Source organism: Papaver somniferum, unplaced genomic scaffold (genome assembly GCF_003573695.1).
Source record: "Papaver somniferum cultivar HN1 unplaced genomic scaffold, ASM357369v1 unplaced-scaffold_10, whole genome shotgun sequence".
NCBI lineage: Eukaryota > Viridiplantae > Streptophyta > Magnoliopsida > Ranunculales > Papaveraceae > Papaver > Papaver somniferum.
This window is the reverse complement of record NW_020618825.1, coordinates 3,379,202-3,392,847: the sequence shown is the minus strand read 5'-3', so window position 1 is coordinate 3,392,847 and position 13,646 is coordinate 3,379,202. Positions and strand designations below refer to the sequence as shown.

General features: G+C 33.7%; 1 long non-coding RNA gene across 2 annotated transcripts; it reads right to left on the bottom strand.

Moving 5' to 3' along the window:
- Positions 1-859: 859 nt before the first annotated feature.
- On the bottom strand, positions 860-5,539 carry LOC113326920. 2 transcript variants are annotated; one of them, XR_003348598.1, is made up of 5 exons: positions 5,135-5,539; positions 4,353-4,538; positions 3,995-4,262; positions 1,550-1,650; positions 860-1,361 (listed from the first exon to the last, which is right to left on the bottom strand). It is a non-coding gene; the product is annotated as an uncharacterized LOC113326920 (long non-coding RNA). The 2 variants fall into 2 exon arrangements; XR_003348597.1 differs by having other exon boundaries at positions 4,389-4,538.
- Positions 5,540-13,646: the final 8,107 nt, after the last annotated feature.

The window sequence follows — 13,646 nt, the reverse complement described above, 5'->3', positions numbered from 1 at the left end:
GTAGGCTTTGTTATACAGCAAGTAATATGGTAGTGCTAGATAAGCATGTATTTAGCGTATGCTTATGTATGGACTACCTGCAACCATTAAATGTTGGGAATGGGGTTCGTTATTCTAGATTAACCAGTATCGATTACTGAGGCGGGTTGTGTATGGGATGTGGACGGCTTCCTAACTTCTTGTTGGTGGATTTATTGAGAGAGTTGTATGTAGGGCATGGAGTGATGGGTGCTTGACCTTGTGAGGCAAGCAGGAGACAGTTCTGTCCAAAGCTTTGGTATCGTCCAAATAATTTATAATATTCATATTCATGGAACCTGGAGAGAATTGCAGGAAACAGGTTTATCTTAGCTATTTTATTTGAGTTGTGCCGAGTTGGGATCCCTTCAGTGGCCTTTCGCCTTGTGTATGCTCATTGCTTACCAATTACTGCTACTTTTGGTCATTGAAGAAGACTAGTTGCCAACCTAATTTGTCTAATAAAATCCCATTTATCAGTGGAATCTTCATAAGCTTAGTTTTTTATTTTTTCAATTAGTTTTTCCGCATGGCCGAATCTCTTTTTTTATTCTGTGGAGCAGATGCCCCCATATAAAAAGGAACATGAGGATAAGTTATCAAGGCCCACCAAATCGATCATATGTTGCAGTGAGACCCCACTAGTCCTTCTGGGCAATGAATATGGGAGAGAACAGAAATCAATCTGAGCTTTTACTGACCCAAGGAACGGCATTGCCCTTTCCCACCCTACAGCCTTCTAAAACCAGCTAGTGGTCAAAAGTGTATTTAACCAACACGAAGTCCGGACACATACCCTACAATCATTGCAGGGATTCGGGAACAGTGAATGGTTGATATAGATTAACCAGTGATCACTGCTCAAGGCTCATTTTATAGATCAACCAGTGATCACTGCTCAAGGCTCATTTCAGTTACAGATCAATGACATTTCAAAGTAGCAGCCATCAAACCAAATGCTACTGTATATCGATAGGCTGCCAATGGAACACACTACTAATATATCTTCTAATATGAAAAACTCACGACTAAATTGCACTTACTTTCTGCACAGCAGAGAGACTCCTGATCAGATTGAAGTGAATCTGGAAAGAAATTCAAAATACAATCAAGCTTATCAGTAGTCCACGGCTTTCCATACAGATTAACATTTCAGTTGAAAGAAACCCAATGGCATTAGTCTTGTTGTGAACGGAGTCTCACAAGACCTGTTTCTCCTCCGAAAAACACCGACTGAAAACTACCTCAACAGCTTAACTGAGAACTAAACAAATCCATTTCTCAGAACAAGACATCTTCGCTAAGTAACAATTTAGCTAACCACCCTTTCATTCCCTCAATCTCTACATAACAACAAGAAAAATCAGGTAATTAGAATCAAAAAATTGTAGTTACTGAAAGCAATGAAGACAGAAGAGTTAAGTCAGAGATACAGGGATATCACCCTCCATGGATATGTATAGGCGTAAGTGTTTGTGTGTATATTTAAAATGTGTAGGTGAACCTCATAAGACATTAGTCTGATACAAACCTTATGAGTCGATGGCTGCTGAAACTTCGTCAACTGGGAAGCCCCCTATCCACTAAAAGCAACAGTTTCCTTTTCTTGTCACACAGATATTCTGAGTTCTCCTGTGAGAACGAATGTAAATGTCAAGCACCAGCATAACATATTGTAGCCAGAGTCAACATCTAACAAACTGAAGTACATTCACAAAACTAGCAAAAATCCAAACCATAGCCGAAAATTCCAAAGTTATATCCAAAACACATCACATCTAGAAGAAAAATGTAACAATTCTACTACATCAACAGCAAACTTAACACATCAGGGAAAAAAAAAACACTAAAATCTCCCCAAACTAACCCTGACCAAAGGTACAAACCTAAAAAGATAAGAAAAATTAGAAACATTGTTTTCTTCATAAAATGTAGAATCCACTCTGAAATGTTCAGATAGCCACAAACCCGGGAAACCAAACCACATAGATCAGTGAATACAAAAACTGTTGCAATGACAGAGCATATTAAAATGTGCATATAAGATTGACACACTAGTAGAGGTAGATTGTTAAATCCCTCCTTCGTCAGGAAACCCTTCTTCATCATGAAACCCTTTGTTTAAAAGATAAGTCAACAGATCGAGAGTAAATTGAATTGAAATTTCTCTTTTTCTAGGGTTTGAAGGAGAAATATAGATGATTTTGGAGATTTTGGAGACTAAAGTAAAGAGCGAGAAAAAATCATCTTTCTTTCTCCTTGAAACCCTAGAAAAAGAGAAATTTCAATTCAATTTACTCTCGATCTGTCTCTTCTGTTATTATTACTGTTACTCCTCTTTTAAACAAAGGGTTGCATGATGAAGAAGGGTTTCTTGGGACCAAAAACGGCTCTATTACTACTGTGTGCAAAATTTCGATCTGAGTACGCACATTAAAATGTGCATATAAGATTGCATGATGTGGTCCTTCCCCCTAAAGCGAAACTTTATGTGCCTTCCAAACTATATGACACTGAATTTTGGCCCTTTAGCCTAATTAACTATAAAAGAACAACTCGAAGTTGGTAGTGCAGAACAAAATTAAGAAAACAGTCGTTCATTGCAATGTGAAGTTCAGCGCTAATTTGCAACTAAAAGGGAATCAATGCCGTTTGTATCGTGCACAGCATGAGTTGTTGGAGTGATTCACATGCTTTCCAGTTGAATTTACTTAACACAATATAAAAAGAGATTTAAAACTTTCCAGTTGATAACTAGAGCATATTGAACATGAAAACTGTACAAACATAATCACCTAAATGAAAAAAGTCACAACTACAGCAGCTGAACTCATTTGAAATTAAATGTAAAATAATACACTTCTAATTTGTCAAACTCTACAGCTAAATGTAATGCAATGAGAATTCGACACACATACAAACTAAGAACCAGTTGACTAAGGTCCAACCGTTCTAAGTTTTTCATGTGGCTCATGATATAGGTGCACTTACACACAAAGCTAAAATGATTAACTGATAGACTAAAGTGATTTCCTCGAGAGGGGGAAAACGGATTAAAGCTATCACAAACAAAAAACATGAACCTGAATACCTTGGAGAACTTTGTGCAGAAACACAAAAGTGAAACTGAAACCTATAGGAAACTAATAAATATTTTAATTCTAGTTGATCAACATAGGCTAGACAGACCTGAGCTCACATAAACTGAAAAACATCAATATAGCACTAACACACCAAGTCCAGCCACATCGAATCTCATAATACTTCTTTGGCTGAGTTGTCCATTTGCAAGGTTTTTAACAAATAGTATCTGATCAACATAGTCTATAATTTATAAAGTGAGATAACACATAGCTCATGTCTCTTAAAACAAGTAGGATTCTAACTAAAGAAACAAAATAAACTGCAACTAACAAACCGAAGTACATTCACATATATATCAAAGATCATAATCATGAACGGAAACCCCCTAAAATTATACCTTATATCCAAAACAAGTCACCATAATGGCATAGTTTAACGAAAACAAAAAACTTAGCCATAGTGTGCCTTGTTCCTATAAAACTTCCCTATTACTACTATACACTCATACTAGAAGCAGAGTACGCAGACTGAAGTGTGCATAATAGATTGTATGATGTCGAATTTCATTCCAAAGGCAAAACTCATATGCCTTCAAAACTAAATGACATTGGATTTTGGCCTTTAAGCCTAACTAGATATAAAACAACTCAAACATGGTAGCGCAGAACAGAAATTTAGAAACAACTGCTCACCACAATGTGCATTCCATGGTAGTTGTATCTAGATAAGAAATGAATGCAGTAATGAGTAAAACAAAATGCAAGAACATGCATCACATCGAGTTCTTTAACCTTTCATGCCAAAACATGCACAACATGAGTTGTTGGAATAAACCACATGCTTTGATGTTGAATTTACTTTACACATAATAAAAAGAGATTCAAAACTTTACCATTGTGGTCTTCATCATCTTTTTGATGTACACTTTGGCCAATTGCATTTTAGGAAATCTCAAATCTTTATGGAGTTGAAAACAGCGTGTATCATGGGGTTAGACAGACTTTTCAAAGCTACCTTCACATTCCTCACCTACATTTCTAGTTTCACCAAGTTGCCCACAGCGGAGAGCCCCTTCAATATTAGCTGAGTTCCGATGTGGCAGAACCTCAATTCCAACAGAAACTGAATGTTTCATCGATATCCAGTCCTTGCAAGCAACCCTAAACACAAACAGCCCACAGTGAACCTCCCCGGACTGTATTAAATTTGAATTATGCGCAATCTTAATGGAACTACATAATGACCATCACCATCGAGACTTTCATTTCAGCTCTACCCATGCTCACCAATAAAGAAAGCACAAATAAATTTATGCTGCATACAGATGGATGCACACCCTTTGAGTCAATGGCTGCTGAAACTTCATCGACTGAAAAGCCATTATCCACTAAATGCAACAGTTTCCTTTTCTTGTCACCCAAACATTTTGAATTCTCCTGAGAGAGAGAATTAAATGTCAAGCACCAATCATAAGTAGACAGAATCAATTGTGAAATCACTCTAAAATTAATTTGAAACAAGAACCTCCAATCATGAATTTTATCTTTTTGACCGACACTTTGGCCGAACATAGGCAAATTGGGATTGTGTAAGGTGGTAAAGAAGCTCATATGTCTGAACTAAGCAATATATGACAGAACATAGGTTCAACTAGTGCTGATGCCTTCATAAAGACCATCAATTGTGCAAAGCTTCCCAAATTTTGGCAAAGTTCATTATCTTAGCCACTTGCATGGTTGAAAAAGCAAAATCAAACAAAAGGAAAGCAAGTAAAATATCAATTTAACAACCATGAACCAAGATTGATATAGAACTGTAACAATTCCACTACAACAAAATATACACAGCAGCCAGAAACAAATAAGCCCTAAAATCTTAACAATTAAACCCTGACCAAAAGATTTAGGGCAAAAATCTAAAAAATAAACCCAAAGTTGTGAACCTAAAGAGTGAAATTAAAAATTCTACCAACCCGATTCATTCAAAATCTACCAAAATCCTAAAACAACAATAGATCTACAAAACAAATTACCAATTATTTGGGTGAAATCTGTCATCAGGAACATGGTAGAAAGGACCTCTTCAGGCCGCAAGCTTCCAGTCACAGGTCCTGTGGTTTTGGTCCAAACTTTACCAACTCTAGCTGTGTGTTTCATGCCGTGGTAGAGGTGAGGACAAAACTTTGCTTTAGCGGAGAAGTGAGTTGAAGCTTTTATTTAGTGGTGAGAGGAAAAATCATAGTGTGATCGGAAGAAGATGATGATTGTTGTTCCACCGGGTTCCCATACAAAACCAGAATTCCATTTACTGTAACCCATTTGTGTTCTTCACTACCAGATCCAAAATGTATTGGAAACCCTAGAAGTGAAATGAGATGAAAATATATTCTATACAGAGGAAGGGGTGAGAGTGAGAGGTGGTGACACTAATTTCACAAAGAAATACACCACGCCACGCAATGTGGTCTTGTCAATTTTTATACAATAAGTCTAGATTTACCGTGATTTTTTCACGGTGATATCCGGCAAGACATAAAAAGACCCACTGAAAACAAAAACCCATCCCCGGAACTGTGAATGTCGGTGAATTATGTGTAGCATCAGTGATTTTTATAAGAAAAGAACGAAATTAAATGCGGCTACAAGGAGGAGTAGCTAGGACTGGCAGATTAACAATATCCAGGTCCAGGACTCTTGTCTTGTCTGCGCCGATACTGCTAGGAGGAATTTCTTTTTTTTTTGGACCAAAGGTTGAACATCCAGGCGAGAATTGTTAAGGTTTATTTTGGTACTGCTGCAGCACTTTTTAGCTGTGTTGTACTTAGCTGTGAGTAGAAAACAACTAGACATTTAGTAAAATATCAATTAAAATTAAAATTGATTAAAAAACAATTAAAGTGTTTTATAAAATATCATATTCACCCATTGTTGTAGCAAATGGACAAAAACAGATGTATCTCTGAAAATAGTTTTATTCAATTTTATTGGGTTTAAAAATAATTAATTTTCTACGATAAAATACAAACAGGAAGGATCCGTTCACACTTTTATTCTCACACGTTGGGCGTGATTTTAGTGATTAAAAACTAAACTGGAATGGATTCGAAGCTAATATTTTGGGATATGTTCCTCTTACCAAGTTATACATGCCTACGAAAAATGCGCACATTCCGAAATATAAAACTTCACAATTTATCGGTTTTAATTTCAATGGCTGGAAATTTATTGATTCTCGACGGCTCATTTTCAAAGCACTAGATGGTGATGTTATACGTTTCGGAATGTGCTCATTTTTGGTAAGAGGGGAACATATTCCCAAAATATTAGCTTCAAATTCGTTACGGTTTAGTTTTTAATCACAAAATCACGTCCAACGTGTGAGAATAAAGGTGTGAGGGGATCCCTACACAAATATAAATATATATAATATTAAATTTTATTAATTGTTACTATCATTATGATTGTTGAAAAACATTATTTTACTTAACCACTTTTTAATATATGTATAATTTTTAAACAAAAATCAAGCCAAAATTAAGTAATTTGTTTTTATTTTTATTCTTGACAAATTAAATGAAATGATATATAAAATATTTTGAAAATGAAAAATAATAATAATTAAAGAATAAAATGTAAAATATTAAAAAAAATCGTTGTATATAAATTTAAGGGTAATTTTTGTCATTTTATAAAGTAAAATAGGGATTAAAAAGATAAATCTAACATTAATTTTAGATGGGACCAAAGCTTATGCTTTTGTAGCTTTTAAAAACTCCTCCTCCCCAACTTTTAAAAGTTAAGGAATTTGGGAAGTGCTTTGTATAAAAGGAAATTTAATGTTTTTTTTACCAAACACTAATTTCGAAAATTATTAACATATATATAGGTTTTGAAAGCGCTTTTGGAAAATAAAAGCATTACCAAACCCACCCTAATACTCCTTCCCTCCCTAAAAAAGTGTAACTATAGCTTTTTCAATTTTGCCTATTTTTAGTCCAAATTGAAAAAGCTATAGTAACACTTTTTTAGGAGCGAAGGTAGTAGCTTGTTTGGATACCAAAAGCTTCTTTGGATACCATAAGTAGAAGTTCACAACAATTTTTTTTTTTTATTTTCACCAATTGCTTGTTTGGATACCAAAAGCAGAAGCCAGAAACAAAATGTTTTTGCTTCGTAAAAAAAGTTAAATTTCTTATTTTCAGAAGTCATTCTGAAATTGTATACATAAGCTAACTATTGATTTATTTTTTTGCTTTCAGAAATCTGGAGTGACATCCAAACAGATTATAAGTAACTAATGTTAGACCTGGTCAGTGTCCCGTCGACTATCCCTTCATGGTAAAAAATAGTAAAGACTAAGTCTGGAAAATGCAAGAAATTATTTTTTTAGGTTTTTAACAAGAGACTTCGGAGTCAAGTTTTATATTTACAGTGTGGCATAGTCAAGGGGTTAAGCGTGTGTACGATGTGCTCATTCATTCGTGAATGTTTATTGCACATATCGTACAGAGGTAACTTATTAATAGTTTGTTAATAAGTGCTAATTCTTCGAATAAGAGAGATGTGTATTGAAGTCGTCACCTAACTAAAAGGATTCGGCACCCTTTTAACTAATTAATTTGAATTCTTGCAGGAAAATAGATGTTTAGTTGTGATTTACAATTTCATGGTCTTCTATCAAAAAGTCTAAATGTGGAGATCCTAATACGGGATAAGAATAGGTTAAGCACATGTTTTATGATTAAAGGAAAAATGTTTATAATTTATGAAAAAGCCGGGGTCTAACAACCACATCCAATATTTCGATTAGCAATATGTATAGACTAACTCCAATATACTTTTAAGAGAATCAACTAAACAGTCAGGCTCAATCTTAATAAAAGTATACCAAAGAGTTGTATCTCTCTTTCTCGATTCAATACTTACTCAAGCAAATAGAAATCTGCGAGTCTAATTGAATACAAGAGAAAAAATTGAATGGTACCAAAGACCAACGTTCAAGTATCAATAAATTTCAATCAATAACCAAAGGTTGGATTTTCCAATTGATTGATTTAACGCACAACCTGTGATATTTCAATTATATAACAAAATATAATGCAGAAAAGAAATAACGCAGACACCAGAAGTTTTGTTAACGAGGAAACCGCAAATGCAGAAAAACCCCGGGACCTAGTCCAGATTGAACACACACTGTATTAAGCCGCTACAGACACTAGCCTACTACAAACTAACTTCAGTCTGGACTATAGTAGAACCCCAATCAATCTCACACTGATCCAAGGTACAGTTGTGCTCCTTACGTCTCTGATCCCAGCATGATACTACACATTTGATTCCCTTAGCTGATCCCACCCACAACTAAGAGTTTATACGACCCAAAGTCAAAGACTTTAATAAACAAATTTGTATCACACAGAAGAGTCTACGTTAATAGATAAATTTGTATTCCACAGAAATACCTACGGGTTTTTGTTCCGTTTTTTGATAAATCAAGGTGAACAGGAACCAATTGATAAACTAGACTTATATTCCCGAAGAACAACTCAGTATTATCAATCACCTCACAATAATCTTAATCGACTAGCGAAAGAAGATATTGTAGAATCACAAACGATGAAACGAAGATGTTTGTGACTTCTTTTACATCTTGCCTATCGGAGAAATCAATCTCAAGCCAAACTTACGATTGTACTTAGTACGATAGAAACAGCAAGATTAGATCACACAAGTACAAGAAAAGTAGTACTGATCTGGCTTCACAATCCCAATGAAGTATTCAAGTCGTTAACCTATAGGGTCTCGGTAGAAACATAAGGTTAAAGGAGAATCGACTCTAGCTAATACAACTAGTATCACACAGAAGGTGTGGGGATTAGGTTTCCCAGTTGCTAGAGTTCTCCCTTAGATAGTCTTTCAAATCAGGGTTTGCAATTAATGTTAGCTTAGTAACAAAGCATCCAATATTCACCGTTAGATGAAAACCTGATTAGATTCAAGCTAATATCTTTCAACCGTTAGATCGAAACTTAGCTTGTTACACACAAACGAAATGCACGTTTATTTAGGTTTGTGTAACCGTACCCAAACATGTACATCTAGTTGGTTCAACAGTAGTTAACCAAATGGTTAGCCATATGAGCACTTTCATATCAACCATATTCTTCTTTACCATAACTAGTTCAAATGACTCAAATGAAATAGTTAGAGAGTTGTTCAATTGCTTAGATCTTATAGAAGTATACAAGACATAATCGAAGCAAAAAACGATTTGATTCACTCGAATCGATTCATGAACTTTATAGCCACGGTATGTAAACTTGCATTCCTTAGTTAATATAAGTTTAAGTTCACGAATAATCGTTTTTAGAAAATAACCAACTTAAGTACGCGGACTTAAGTACCCGGAATAAGTTTGTTTTCAGTTCACAATCTCCATCAGAAATTCTCGGGATGAGAACTTCCGACAGTACGCGGACTTGGTACGCGAACTCTAGTTCCGGTTTTCCTGTGCAGCAAAGTACACATACTTTGGTTCAAGGAATAAGGACTTATACATGTATGAGTTAACACACAACGCTTATATCCAACCATGGTTATATAATCTAAACTCTCATTTCAATCATTGAAACATTCTTAGAGGACGTTATATAGTTGTTGTTCACACACTATTTTTCGTCAAAGCAATTTTCAAGTAATTGAAACTTAATATGACTTTCGTCACTAGTAAAGATGAACTTGGCCAAAGAGAAAGCTTACCAACACATATTTCGAGAAATAGATAAGCGAGATAAACTCGGCTCGAAATAGCAAATGTGTATAATCAAAGTCTATATAGCAAAACGACTTTTGTATCAAGATAGGAGATAGAGTAGATAGACTTTTGAGTGAAACATAAGTACAAGTCTCCACATACCTTTTAATCTATGAAGTTCCACCAGTTCCTTGAGTAGTTCTTCGTCTTTGTATGATGATCGCCATGGAGTCTTGAGCTCAACTACACTTTCTATCCTAATCCGAGATTTAGCTATAAGTAGAATAGAAATCAAGACTTATAGTTTTGATCACTAACATTGACAAACATGGTTGAGATAGCAACGCATGCGAGTTCGACCGAGCAGTGCTCTAACAATTTATTTATCAAAATGTATATATGCATGTTTGTGATTAAGGACATGGAATATAATACTTAAGAATAAAAGTTCATGTTTGAGGTATATATAACCAAAGCATAACGAAAATCTTAGAGAAGCTTCGACTAAGGATTTAGACATCAAAAGTTTATGTCAACTTTCAACAGTTCAGGTGTTTAGAGGGCTTAAGTCAACTCCTAATGTGTTGAAAATACTAAGAGTCTACTTCAACTCCAAGTTTTTCATGATAATAAAGGGTTAAGGGGAATCCTAAATATGATAGAGATCATCTAAAGTCTAGGTCGACGATAGACTCAATCACTAGAATTGAAACCAACCTCGGATACGGTTGCAAAGAATTTGAGTATAATTCTAAGCATGAAAGGGTGTCATCTACTAGTCGAATTCGACTATTGGTATAACATTTAGAGTTATGGGCTAATCTTGGATTAAGTTTGAAATTGGTTGGAATTCAAAAATTAAACAAATAGTTTGAAAAGGATTGTGAACAATTTGATGGATGAACAAATGTTACAAAATAGTCTAATCCGACTATTTATCTGTCATCTAAAGTTAAGGACAACTCTGGATTCAAAATTGAAATTGGATGAAATTTCAAGATTCAGATGATAACCTCCAAATTAGCTCATAAAAAACTAACATATTTCTTATCATTTTTAGCGAGAGATATAACGTGAGGCGTGGTCCTGCTTAATTAACAATAAGTTTACCACTTAGATGATTAATAATATAATTAATACTAATGTGCAAGTACGTATATGTGATTTTGATGAGATGTAAGACCATTTATGTTCACTCATGGGTTCAATTCCCACGTAAAGTAATTAAAATGATTAACAACGTTTTTTAATATAACAAAATACACTACACAAAATTGAGGAATTTATAACGCCCGATTTTCTAACGGTTATTTATTTTGTAATGTCGTATCGGCGTTCGTAACTTTGTAATATTGGATAATCTTTGCAATAATTGGTATTTTTTACAGAGCTTCGGGAGGGTTGTGTGCAATTACCTTTCTATCCTCGACTTAACATTCCAGGTTACCTTGTTACCCTCCATTACCACTATTAGCGCCTCTATTACTACTATCAGCCCCTAATTTCTTCTCACACCCAAGGGATACCCAGCCTCCCAACGATTCTCGTTTTTTTCTCCAACAGTTTTTCCCATTATAAATTTTTCATTTTAACTACCGAAAATCAGAACAGAAAATCAAAATCAGAAAACAGACCTAAAATCAACTGAAATTAGTTTTTCATTTAATATGTTTGAAAATTAGAATAAGAATCAGTTGTAAGGTAAATAAATAATTTAATGTGTCGATAACAAAACGTTTGAGGCATTACTACATCTTATCTTTCACCTCCATGTATTTCACATCTCACCGACTTCACGGTTTATCCATGCAGCCGCCATCGATTTCACCGGAAAATCATCAAATCCACTTTGAGATTCAGCTGCAGAAAAACTCATCAACAAAATTGATTCAAGCAATTCTTCCGTGACTCTTCGATTTCAATAAATATTTAAACTTAATCGATTAATCACTCAAGGATTGACTTTGATTAAAATTTCTGAATCTATCGATTCTCCTGGGTTATCTTTAGTTAATTAAGATATTTCTTTTATTGTTTTCTTAATCGATAGTTTTTCTTTTATTGTCTTCTTAATATTTTATTTGGTCCTATGACCAAATAAAATATTAATCAAAAATACCGGTAGCTGGACCGAATATTACATAATTAATTAAAATATTGATTGCTGGATCAATATTAAAAATATTGGTGTTTGAACCTGTTCAGAATTATGCTAGAAAGAACATTAGGTTCAAAACCCTATTTTTGATCAATAGATGATCAACTGAGAATCAATCAATGGATGAAAGAGGGACCGTTTACACCTTGTAGAGATTCCTTTTCATTTCCAACGAACATCCTTTACATCTATTAAGCACATGAAGCTCTCCAGTCGTAGAGGCAAACCAAAAACAAAAATCATTTTATTTTCTATAATATTGAAAATATCCAACATGAATATTAGATTAAGGATACGATAATGACATAAAATCCAATAATTTGATCTCTTTGTTTCTAGGTTTTATTCTTAAAATGTGGCTCGCATTTGATTTTAAATAGGTATGAGCTGAATTTGAAATGGGAATGAACAGTGTAAAAAAAATGGGGTTCATAAATAAATTGGTTATGTTTAACGGAGTCATGGTCTATAAATAAACCTTTTTAGAAAAGATTTCTCAAAGATTTGTGAATTAATTTCTGAATAATTTCATATATTACGAGCTTTTATGGTGAGTTTATTTGGAAGAACTATGTTTATAATATATAATTTAAGAATCCAAAACTATTTTTTGCTATTTTCTTGAATCTTAAAACTTTAGTATTTATTTCACACAAAATATGATTAATATATTTTCTAGGAAACATCATTTTATATAAAAATGCCAGTCACTTCATTAGATAACAATATTCAATCTTGAAACATAAACATAGGGACACATCATGAACAGATCTTCTACAATGAAATTACTGTGAACTTAGAAAGTTTATGTTTTTATTGGTAACAAAATGTTATATTGAGTTTTTTTTTTTAAATATGGTTTCTCTGAAGAAATATATATTAATGGTTAAACAAGCCAAAAAAAATACAAAACGGAACACTACTAGTACCAACATTGTCAGTTTGTGTTAGTGTTGGAAATCTATTTTCAAGATATATGAACAATAAAGTTCCGAATAAAAAGAAATATATATAACCAACACTCTCAAGATGAAGAAGAAGATGATGATCTTAAATATTCACTGTAAAACTTTAAAAAAGGAGAAAATATTGATGATCAGTACTTTGCAGTGAAACTTTTAAAATAAAGAAGAAGATAATAAACACTATTAAGTGAAGTTGATATATATTTTGAGAAATCTGAAGTTACAATATATATGGAAAGCAAAAATATTTTCAATCATATGTTTTTATATCCTGTTAAGTGTAAAGTAACTAAAGATATTAAGGATAGAAAAAAACAACTGTTAAACGTAATTTTTTATCATCTCAAATGTGCATATGTATGTTTTGATTAGTTCATATGTGGGAAGGAGACTCATATATTTACAATACAGTGATATAACTAAAGAAATTTTAGAATTATTCACACTGAAAAATAAAGGGGATGTGCATATTTAACAATGTATATACGGAACCATAAAGTTACTGATTGATATGTGGCACGAGTTCTAAGTATATTATTTAAAACCACACATTGGTTTGAATTTTGTATTACTAAAGAGAATTCCAGAAACCATACTAGACTCGAGGAAAGTTGATGAACCGAAGAACGAGAGGGTTAACATATGTTATCCTCCTGTTATCCAAAATG